This window comes from Dermacentor silvarum, chromosome 5, assembly GCF_013339745.2.
Source record: "Dermacentor silvarum isolate Dsil-2018 chromosome 5, BIME_Dsil_1.4, whole genome shotgun sequence".
Classification (NCBI taxonomy): domain Eukaryota; kingdom Metazoa; phylum Arthropoda; class Arachnida; order Ixodida; family Ixodidae; genus Dermacentor; species Dermacentor silvarum.
In genome coordinates this window covers 113,897,150-113,906,180 of record NC_051158.1, presented here as the reverse complement: position 1 = coordinate 113,906,180, position 9,031 = coordinate 113,897,150, and the positions used below count along the sequence as shown (strand labels likewise).

General features: G+C 50.9%; 1 long non-coding RNA gene across 2 annotated transcripts; it reads left to right on the top strand.

The window, feature by feature from the left end:
- Window positions 1-4,828: 4,828 nt before the first annotated feature.
- Window positions 4,829-9,031, top strand: LOC125945962 (uncharacterized). Of its 2 annotated transcripts, XR_007467267.1 has the most exons (5): window positions 4,829-4,947; window positions 5,360-5,771; window positions 6,802-7,213; window positions 8,244-8,449; window positions 8,862-9,031. It is a non-coding gene; the product is annotated as an uncharacterized LOC125945962 (long non-coding RNA). The 2 variants fall into 2 exon arrangements; XR_007467266.1 differs by lacking the exons at window positions 6,802-7,213; window positions 8,244-8,449; window positions 8,862-9,031 and adding an exon at window positions 6,184-6,583.

Below are 9,031 nucleotides of genomic sequence, written 5' to 3'. Positions count from 1 at the left end.
ATTTAGTATTGTGGCTGGTGTGAGAAGTCCATTATTGGCAACACTTTGTTCTCTGCTTTCTCTATCTACATGTGTATGACTAGTAGATAAGGAATACTGTATTTGCATCTCCACTATCTAGGATTTGTAGAATGGTTGATAGATTTTGTCAGTGGGTGTGCCTTTGGGAATTATCTTTCATGTGTGTGACTGGTACCTTCAGTTTATGTTCTGTGGGCATGAAAAAATGTGAGCTGTTCTATTCATCTCACATTTTATGGCCTTCTGGATGTAGTAGTCTTCCTTGGAATTTTTTCCCAATACTCTGAGCCATGTCATTGTCTTCGTGCATGCAAGCATTCCTTTACAGGAGTTGAATGGTCTGCCTTCACTAAGAATTGACACTTTTTCCTGGAGGATTGATGGGTACATTGCTAATGTTGTTTATATGTTTTTTGTTTGCACTTATAACGATAACCTCTGTTCTAATCGTCTGGTAATAAACATCATCTTTCTCTTTCTTACTTTTAGAGTTTCCTTAGCATTTTATTCTCTTCGACGCTCCAGTAGAATATCAGTGATGGCACTTGCAAGTTTTATTTATTATTATGACACTAATCTACAATTTAATATGTGAGCCAGTTCCTAAGATCAGTGTGGTTTTTTTTTTTTTTTCATTCTTACATTGGTTCATCTAAGACACTGGAATTCTGTTACCACTGCTGTTCCATCTTTTCTGATACAGAGTTCATACAAATGTTTGAAAAACTTGAAAAGCCTTTAGTCTGAAAAGTGCATTTTCAAGGCCTTACATGTCTTAGAATATTTATGGGTACCTAAAATTCTTGAATATTAGTTTTATGTAAACAGTTGCTGAATGAATATTCAAATTATTCAGACTTGGAGAGACTCGCCAAATAATATATAAGGACTACAAAAAACTAATGGTATCTTTATTCTGAAAGTGGATCTAAAAACTTTTTGTTGCGTTACCATGCGCATGTATTGCAAGTGCAGATATGGCTGATGGTGGTTTCGTTAAGTCCAAACTGTCGTGTAAAAATCAGTCCTAGTTGGGATTGGGGTCTGATTAGTTTTGGCCGCCTATGAAAACCTCAAATGCCATTAACGGAAAGCCCTGGTGTTCGAAACATCTCCAGTTCGGCATTCCATGTCCGGAGCTTCTCAATGAAAGGTGAAGTGTCCTCCACGCTTTCTCGTGGAACTAGTATGAGAGTTGGAGGTTGTCTGCATTCTTGAAATCTGCTCTCACTGATAGTGAACGGCCACAGTTTGCACGATCAAGCCATTCATGTGTGCAGAGAGCAAAGCTGAAACACGCCGTGATTTTTCCTAAATAACATGTATTGCCCATCAGATTTAGTGTCGTGTTTGACAGCATCTGACACAATGGTGTCATTTCAAGTTTGTCAGCATTAAATATTTGCGATGGCAAAAGAAATGATCGTGAACACGATAGAAGCACACTTGCCGGGGCACAATGCAGAGTTGAATGTATTGAATGAGGTGGTGAACGAGTGAGTTGGATATACGCTTACTACAGCGCTGTACTTTTACGCGGGCTTTCCAGGGGATGTTACGACCGTTCGATATAGACAATCACTCGACATATCTGGGTTTGACTGTATCTACACGCTAAATATCTATTCTGTCTACATATGCTGCTTGTCCACGTCGCCAGGGCGCAGCTGGAGATGCATCTGCACTCGTGCATGTCCAGTGGCACTCCACGGTGTGTGGTGACGGCTGTTTGCGACTAGAATAGGACTGCGGAGGACTGCTCCGCAGTCTTATTCTAGTCGTGCTACACTGCACCGTGGCACTGCGGAGCAGTGCCACCGTGCAGAGTAGGAGGGGCTCAGGAGCAGGATCTGTTGCCGGCTAATTCCTGGTTGGCCCCTCTCTCGTCGAGGTCTCCTATGCTGCTTGTCCACGTCGCCAGGGCGCAGCTGGAGATGCATCTGCACTCGTGCATGTCCAGTGGCACTTGACGGTGTGTGGCAGTGGCGTAGCCAGAAATTTTGTTCGGGGGGGGCTCAGGGTGCAGCGCGGCCTCCTCTTTATAGAAGTTGTCGAGGGATCAAATACATGAATAATAACTGCATTGCCAATGCCATTGTATATTAGATGCTGCAAACGAATTATTGAACGCTACGCACTGTCAAGTAAAATATGTATTTTTTCATAAAAGAATATATTCGGATCTCCTAAAAATTCTGGCAGAAATAACTGATAACAATGCGGCCACTTTTTTTGTCTATTTAATAAGGAAAGAAAATATCACACGGACATTAGAACTATATGAGTTCGAAACCAGCAAAGCAGTGTATACAGCTGATATGAAGAACGTAAAGGCCATGAAATGAATAAGTTGAGGAAAAATATTTTCATGAATCTTCGTCATTCAAGAACCTTGTTTACATTTTTGAACATATGCAATGGCCAGAAAAAACCCTCAATGACGCTGTTCCTCGTTGCAATAGATTGCGCAGGAGCAGCTGTTACCGGTCGTGTATTGTAAATACGCCGAGATTATGCTCGCCACAGACAGTACAAATACAAAGTAGGAGAGAGAGTGAGAGAGAGAAGTCATAAGGGAAAGGCAGGGAGGTTAACCATGCTGAGCCCGGTAGGCTACCCTGCACGGGGGAAGGGGGAGAAAGGATTGAAAGAGAAGGAAGAGAGAAGTTCACACGTTGCACATTTACAGTTAAGCGTTCATCGCTGAATTTCGTCACAGGCGGTCATACAAGCTTGCGCACTTCAAAAAACACAGCAGCGCCTTTGTAGCCCTGCACGCAGCAGACGCATGAGGCCACGTGCCCAAGATCTTTTCCTCTGTAAAAGGCCTGTCGTCTAAGTGCCCTCTAAGAGCTGGATGCCAACGTCTCTGTGGGTGTATAGAAGCACCAGTCTAACCATGTGTTCCACAGACATTGTAGAGCGCAAGTAGTTTTTTTGTAGTAAACTCTTGTTAAAAAATATTCTCTCTGCGCTGGCAGTGGTCACTGGAAGGGTGACTAGAATCTGGAACAGTTTGTACACATTTACATAGAACCTGCACTCGCAAAGGGAGAGGGCATCTATTCCGGTGCTAAAGCCTAAACACACTCCTTCGATGTCATTGGCATCCTTGTTTAGGTACCTTGCACACACAGTTAGCTGTTCTATTCCGGCAATATCCGTCGTTTCGTCAGCAAGTACGGAGAAGTAGCTGCAGCGATTACTTTTGCATCTAGGCTTTCTTTGATAATTTCCCCCAAAATTTCTATAATTTGGTTTTGTGCATCTGGGCTTAAATACGAGGCATTACTGGGGCAACTTTCCAAATGGTTCTTCAGATATGTATCTCCACAATCAGCTCGCATGCGAAGAAGCGCTCTGAAAATACCTGTATTTTCAGCGGGGCCTATGCTTAAATCCATAGGACCACTGTCCCTGTGGCCAACGAGAGCCAGACCTTGTAGCCCGCAAAAACAATTTCCTCAGTAATAGGCCATTTCCTTTCTCCTGCTTTCTCAAACTTTACTTTGCCTGCCCTGGTCCAGCTGATCGATCACATTGGGCACGCGTCCTGAAAATGTTTGGAGAAAATTATCAGCTGCTAGCTCACAGTCACGGTAATATTTAGTATTTTCGTGCGTGTGGAAGATTGTGAGCTCGTCCTTTCATTTCTGGAACGGCTTGGACACGAGGGCTCCAGTGCACGCATGTTTGTCCAAGTTTATAACAGCATTAACCCCTTAAAGTTCCAGAATTGCATATATTTTAAAGCACGCCTTTGGAAATTTCAGTGCACCTTTCGCGTCAAAAGTTTATGAGAACGTTACACCCATACAGTTTCGGAATTGAAATCCTTGCGCTCCGTAGATTCCGCGGCCGCTGCGAGATGCCGCAACGCGCCCGCTCGCTATCGAAAAGCCCTTGAAAGTTTGTGCTCGGAAGGGGCTCCTTGCGTTACATGACCCCAGGTGCCACTAAATCCACCCCAGGTGCCATGAATCCAGCCCGAGTTTCGCAATGTTCGTGCCGAAATGTCTTTCGAGCGTGAAAAAGACATTGTAGACAGAATGCAGAATCATTGAACATAGCTCGCCTACACGAACATGTCGCAGCCTATGACACTAGGACACCTGAACAATGGAACATTCCGCACTCAAGAACGAATTATGGTCAACAAATGGTTCGACATACACTTCCGACTTACTCAATAACCTCGCCTTACGAGAAATAGACCTTCTGTCTTTATGCAGCCTGCACAAATACTTTCAGTCAAAGTAATCCTTGTTGTTTATTGAGTTTGTTCATATGCAATACTGCATGACTTTTCCCCCCTTTATTTTCTTTAGTTTATGCTGCACTGAATATAGTGCTATGTTATGTTTTTTTCCCCCTATTTTTCTTCGTTTTTATATACTAAGACTTTCTTTATGTAATCTATGTTGCTCATGTATAAATTCAATATTTCCTTGTTAATGCAGACTACTTGTTTTTCTAATTGTTAAAGTGTATTACTACCTGTCTCGTATACACAGTTTTTTTTTTGTAAATTGACACCTTCCCATCTGTTTACTCACATGTGAGCGCCCGACGCCCTCTGTTGCCTTTGATGGGTTTTTGGGCTGGTCAAGTTGCCAGCGTGCAACTTTTTATCCAGAACCCCACCATGTAATTCTTTTCATGGGAAATAAATTATTGTTATTATTATTATTATTATTCCCGGCGTCGGTGGTAGTTTTGGTCGGCGGTGCATGCCGGCACGAAAAAATTTCGGGGGGGGGGCTGAAGCCTCATCAGCCCCCCCCCCCTGGCTACGCGCCTGGTGTGTGGTGACGGCTGCTTGCGACTAGAATGGGACTGTGGAGCAGTGCCACGGTGCAGTGTAGGAGGGGCTCATGAGCAGGATCTGTTGCTGGCTAATTCCTGGTTGGCCCCTCTCTCGTCGAGGTCTCCTATGCTGCTTGTCCATGTCCCCAGGGCACAGCTGGAGATGCATCTGCAATCGTGCATGTCCAGTGGCACTCGACGGTGTGTGGTGACGGCTGCTTGCGACTAGAATGGGACTGCGGAGCAGTGCTATGGTGCAGTGTAGGAGGGGCTCAGGAGCAGGATCTGTTGCCGGCTAATTCCTGGTTGGCCCCACTCTGGTCGAGGTCTCCTATGCTGCTTGTCCATGTCCCCAGGGCACAGCTGGAGATGCATCTGCAATCGTGCATGTCCAGTGGCACTCGACGGTGTGTGGTGACGGCTGCTTGCGACTAGAATGGGACTGCGGAGCAGTGCTACGGTGCAGTGTAGGAGGGGCTAAGGAGCAGGATCTGTTGCCGGCTAATTCCTGGTTGGCCCCACTCTGGTCGAGGTCTCCTATGCTGCTTGTCTGCGTCGCCAGGGCGCAGCTGGAGATGCATCTGCACTCGTGCATGTCCAGTGGCACTCAATGGTGTCTGGTGACGGCTGCTTGCGACTAGAATGGGACTGCGGAGCAGTGCCGCGGTGCAGTGTAGGAGGGGCTCAGGAGTGGGATCTGTTGCCGGCTAATTCCTGGTTGGCCCTTCTCTCGTCGAGGTCTCCTATGCTGCTTGTCCACGTCGCCAGGGCGCAGCTGGAGATGCATCTGCACTCGTGCATGTCCAGTGGCACTCGACGGTGTGTGGTGACGGCTGCTTGCGACTAGAATGGGACTGCGGAGCAGTGCTACGGTGCAGTGTAGGAGGGGCTCAGGAGCAGGATCTGTTGCCGGCTAATTCCTGGTTGGCCCCACTCTGGTCGAGGTCTCCTATGCTGCTTGTCCATGTCCCCAGGGCACAGCTGGAGATGCATCTGCAATCGTGCATGTCCAGTGGCACTCGACGGTGTGTGGTGACGGCTGCTTGCGACTAGAATGGGACTGCGGAGCAGTGCTACGGTGCAGTGTAGGAGGGGCTCAGGAGCAGGATCTGTTGCCGGCTAATTCCTGGTTGGCCCCACTCTGGTCGAGGTCTCCTATGCTGCTTGTCTGCGTCGCCAGGGCGCAGCTGGAGATGCATCTGCACTCGTGCATGTCCAGTGGCACTCAATGGTGTCTGGTGACGGCTGCTTGCGACTAGAATGGGACTGCGGAGCAGTGCCGCGGTGCAGTGTAGGAGGGGCTCAGGAGTGGGATCTGTTGCCGGCTAATTCCTGGTTGGCCCTTCTCTCGTCGAGGTCTCCTATGCTGCTTGTCCACGTCGCCAGGGCGCAGCTGGAGATGCATCTGCACTCGTGCATGTCCAGTGGCACTCGACGGTGTGTGGTGACGGCTGCTTGCGACTAGAATAGGACTGCGGAGCAGTGCCACGGTGCAGTGTAGGAGGGGCTCAGGAGCAGGATCTGTTGCTGGCTAATTCCTGGTTGGCCCCACTCTGGTCGAGGTCTCCTATGCTGCTTGTCCGCGTCGCCAGGGCGCAGCTGGAGATGCATCTGCAATCGTGCATGTCCAGTGGCACTCGACGGTGTGTGGTGACGGCTGCTTGCGACTAGAATAGGACTGCGGAGCAGTGCCACGGTGCAGTGTAGCAGGGGCTCAGAAGCAGGATCTGTTGCTGGCTAATTCCTGGTTGGCCCCTCTCTCGTCGAGGTCTCCTATGCTGCTTGTCTGCGTCGCCAGGGCGCAGCTGGAGATGCATCTGCACTCATGCATGTCCAGTGGCACTCGACGGTGTGTGGTGACGGCTGCTTGTGACTAGAATAGGACTGCGGAGCAGTGCCACGGTGCAGTGTAGCAGGGGCTCAGGAGTAGGATCTGTTGCCGGCTAATTCCTGGTTGGCCCTTCTCTCGTCGAGGTCTCCTATGCTGCTTGTCCACGTCGCCAGGGCACAGCTGGAGGTACATCTGCTCTCGTGCATGTCCAGTGGCACTCGACAGTGTCTGGTGACGGCTGCTTGCGACTAGAATGGGACTGTGGAGCAGTGCCACGGTGCAGTGTAGCTGGGGCTCAGAAGCAGGATCTGTTGCCGGCCATCTCCTGGTTGGCCCCACTCTGGTTGAGGTCTCCTATGCTGCTTGTCCATGTCCCCAGGGCACCGCTGGAGATGTGTCTGCACTGGTGCATGTCCAGTGGCACTCGACGATGTCTGGTGATGGCTGCTTGCGACTAGAATGGGACTGTGGACCAGTGCCACGGTGCAGTGTAGCTGGGGCTCAGAAGCAGGATCTGTTGCCGGCCATCTCCTGGTTGGCCCCACTCTGGTTGAGGTCTCCTATGCTGCTTGTCCATGTCCCCAGGGCACAGCTGGAGATGCCTCTGCACTGGTGCATGTCCAGTGGCACTCGATGGTGTCTGGTGACGGCGGCTTGCGACTAGAATGGGACTGCGGAGCAGTGCCACGGTGCAGTGTAGGAGGGGCTGAGGAGCAGGATCTGTTGCCGGCTAATTCCTGGTTGGCCCTTCTCTCGTCGAGGTCTCCTATGCTGCTTGTCTGCGTCGCCAGGGCGCAGCTGGAGATGCATCTGCACTCGTGCATGTCCAGTGGCACTCGATGGTGTCTGGTGACGGCTGCTTGCGACTAGAATGGGATTGCGGAGCAGTGCCACGGTGCAGTGTAGGAGGGGCTCAGGAGCAGGATCTGTTGCCGGCTAATTCGTGGTTGGCCCTTCTCTCGTCGAGGTCTCCTATGCTGCTTGTCCACGTCGCCAGGGCGCAGCTGGAGATGCATCTGCACTCGTGCATGTCCAGTGGCACTCGATGGTGTCTGGTGACGGCTGCTTGCGACTAGAATGGGACTGCGGAGCAGTGCCACGGTGCAGTGTAGGAGGGGCTCAGGAGCAGGATCTGTTGCTGGCTAATTCCTGGTTGGCCCCTCTCTCGTCGAGGTCTCCTATGCTGCTTGTCTGCATCGCCAGGGCGCAGCTGGAGATGCATCTGCACTCGTGCATGTCCAGTGGCACTCGACGGTGTGTGGTGACGGCTGCTTGTGACTAGAATAGGACTGCGGAGCAGTGCCACGGTGCAGTGTAGCAGGGGCTCAGAAGCAGGATCTGTTGCTGGCTAATTCCTGGTTGGCCCCTCTCTCGTCGAGGTCTCCTATGCTGCTTGTCTGCGTCGCCAGGGCGCAGCTGGAGATGCATCTGCACTCATGCATGTCCAGTGGCACTCGACGGTGTGTGGTGAAGGCTGCTTGTGACTAGAATAGGACTGCGTAGCAGTGCCATGGTGCAGTGTAGCAGGGGCTCAGGAGCAGGATCTGTTGCCGGCTAATTCCTGGTTGGCCTTTCTCTCGTCGAGGTCTCCTATGCTGCTTGTCCACGTCGCCAGGGCACAGCTGGAGGTACATCTGCTCTCGTGCATGTCCAGTGGCACTCGACAGTGTCTGGTGATGGCTGCTTGCGACTAGAATAGGACTGTGGAGCAGTGCCACGGTGCAGTGTAGCTGGGGCTCAGAAGCAGGATCTGTTGCCGGCCATCTCCTGGTTGGCCCCACTCTGGTCGAGGTCTCCTATGCTGCTTGTCCATGTCCCCAGGGCACAGCTTGAGATGCGTCTGCACTGGTGTATGTCCAGTGGCACTCGACGGTATCTGGTGACAACTGCTTGCGACTAGAATGGGACTGTGGAGCAGTGCCACGGTGCAGTGTAGCTGAGGCTCAGAAGCAGGATCTGTTGCCGGCCATCTCCTGGTTGGCCCCACTCTGGTCGAGGTCTCCTATGCTGCTTGTCCATGTCCCCAGGGCACCGCTGGAGATGTGTCTGCACTGGTGTACGTCCAGTGGCACTCGACAATGTCTTGTGATGGCTGCTTGCGACTAGAATGGGACTGTGGAGCAGTGCCACGGTGCAGTGTAGCTGGGGCTCACAAGCAGGATCTGTTGCCGGCCATCTCCTGGTTGGCCTCACTCTGGTCGAGGTCTCCTATGCTGCTTGTCCATGTCCCCAGGGCACAGCTGGAGATGCGTCTGCACTGGTGTATGTCCAGTGGCACTCGACGGTATCTGGTGATGGCTGCTTGCGACTAGAATGGGACTGTGGAGCAGTGCCACGGTGCAGTGTAGCTGGGGCTCAGAAGCAGGATCTGTT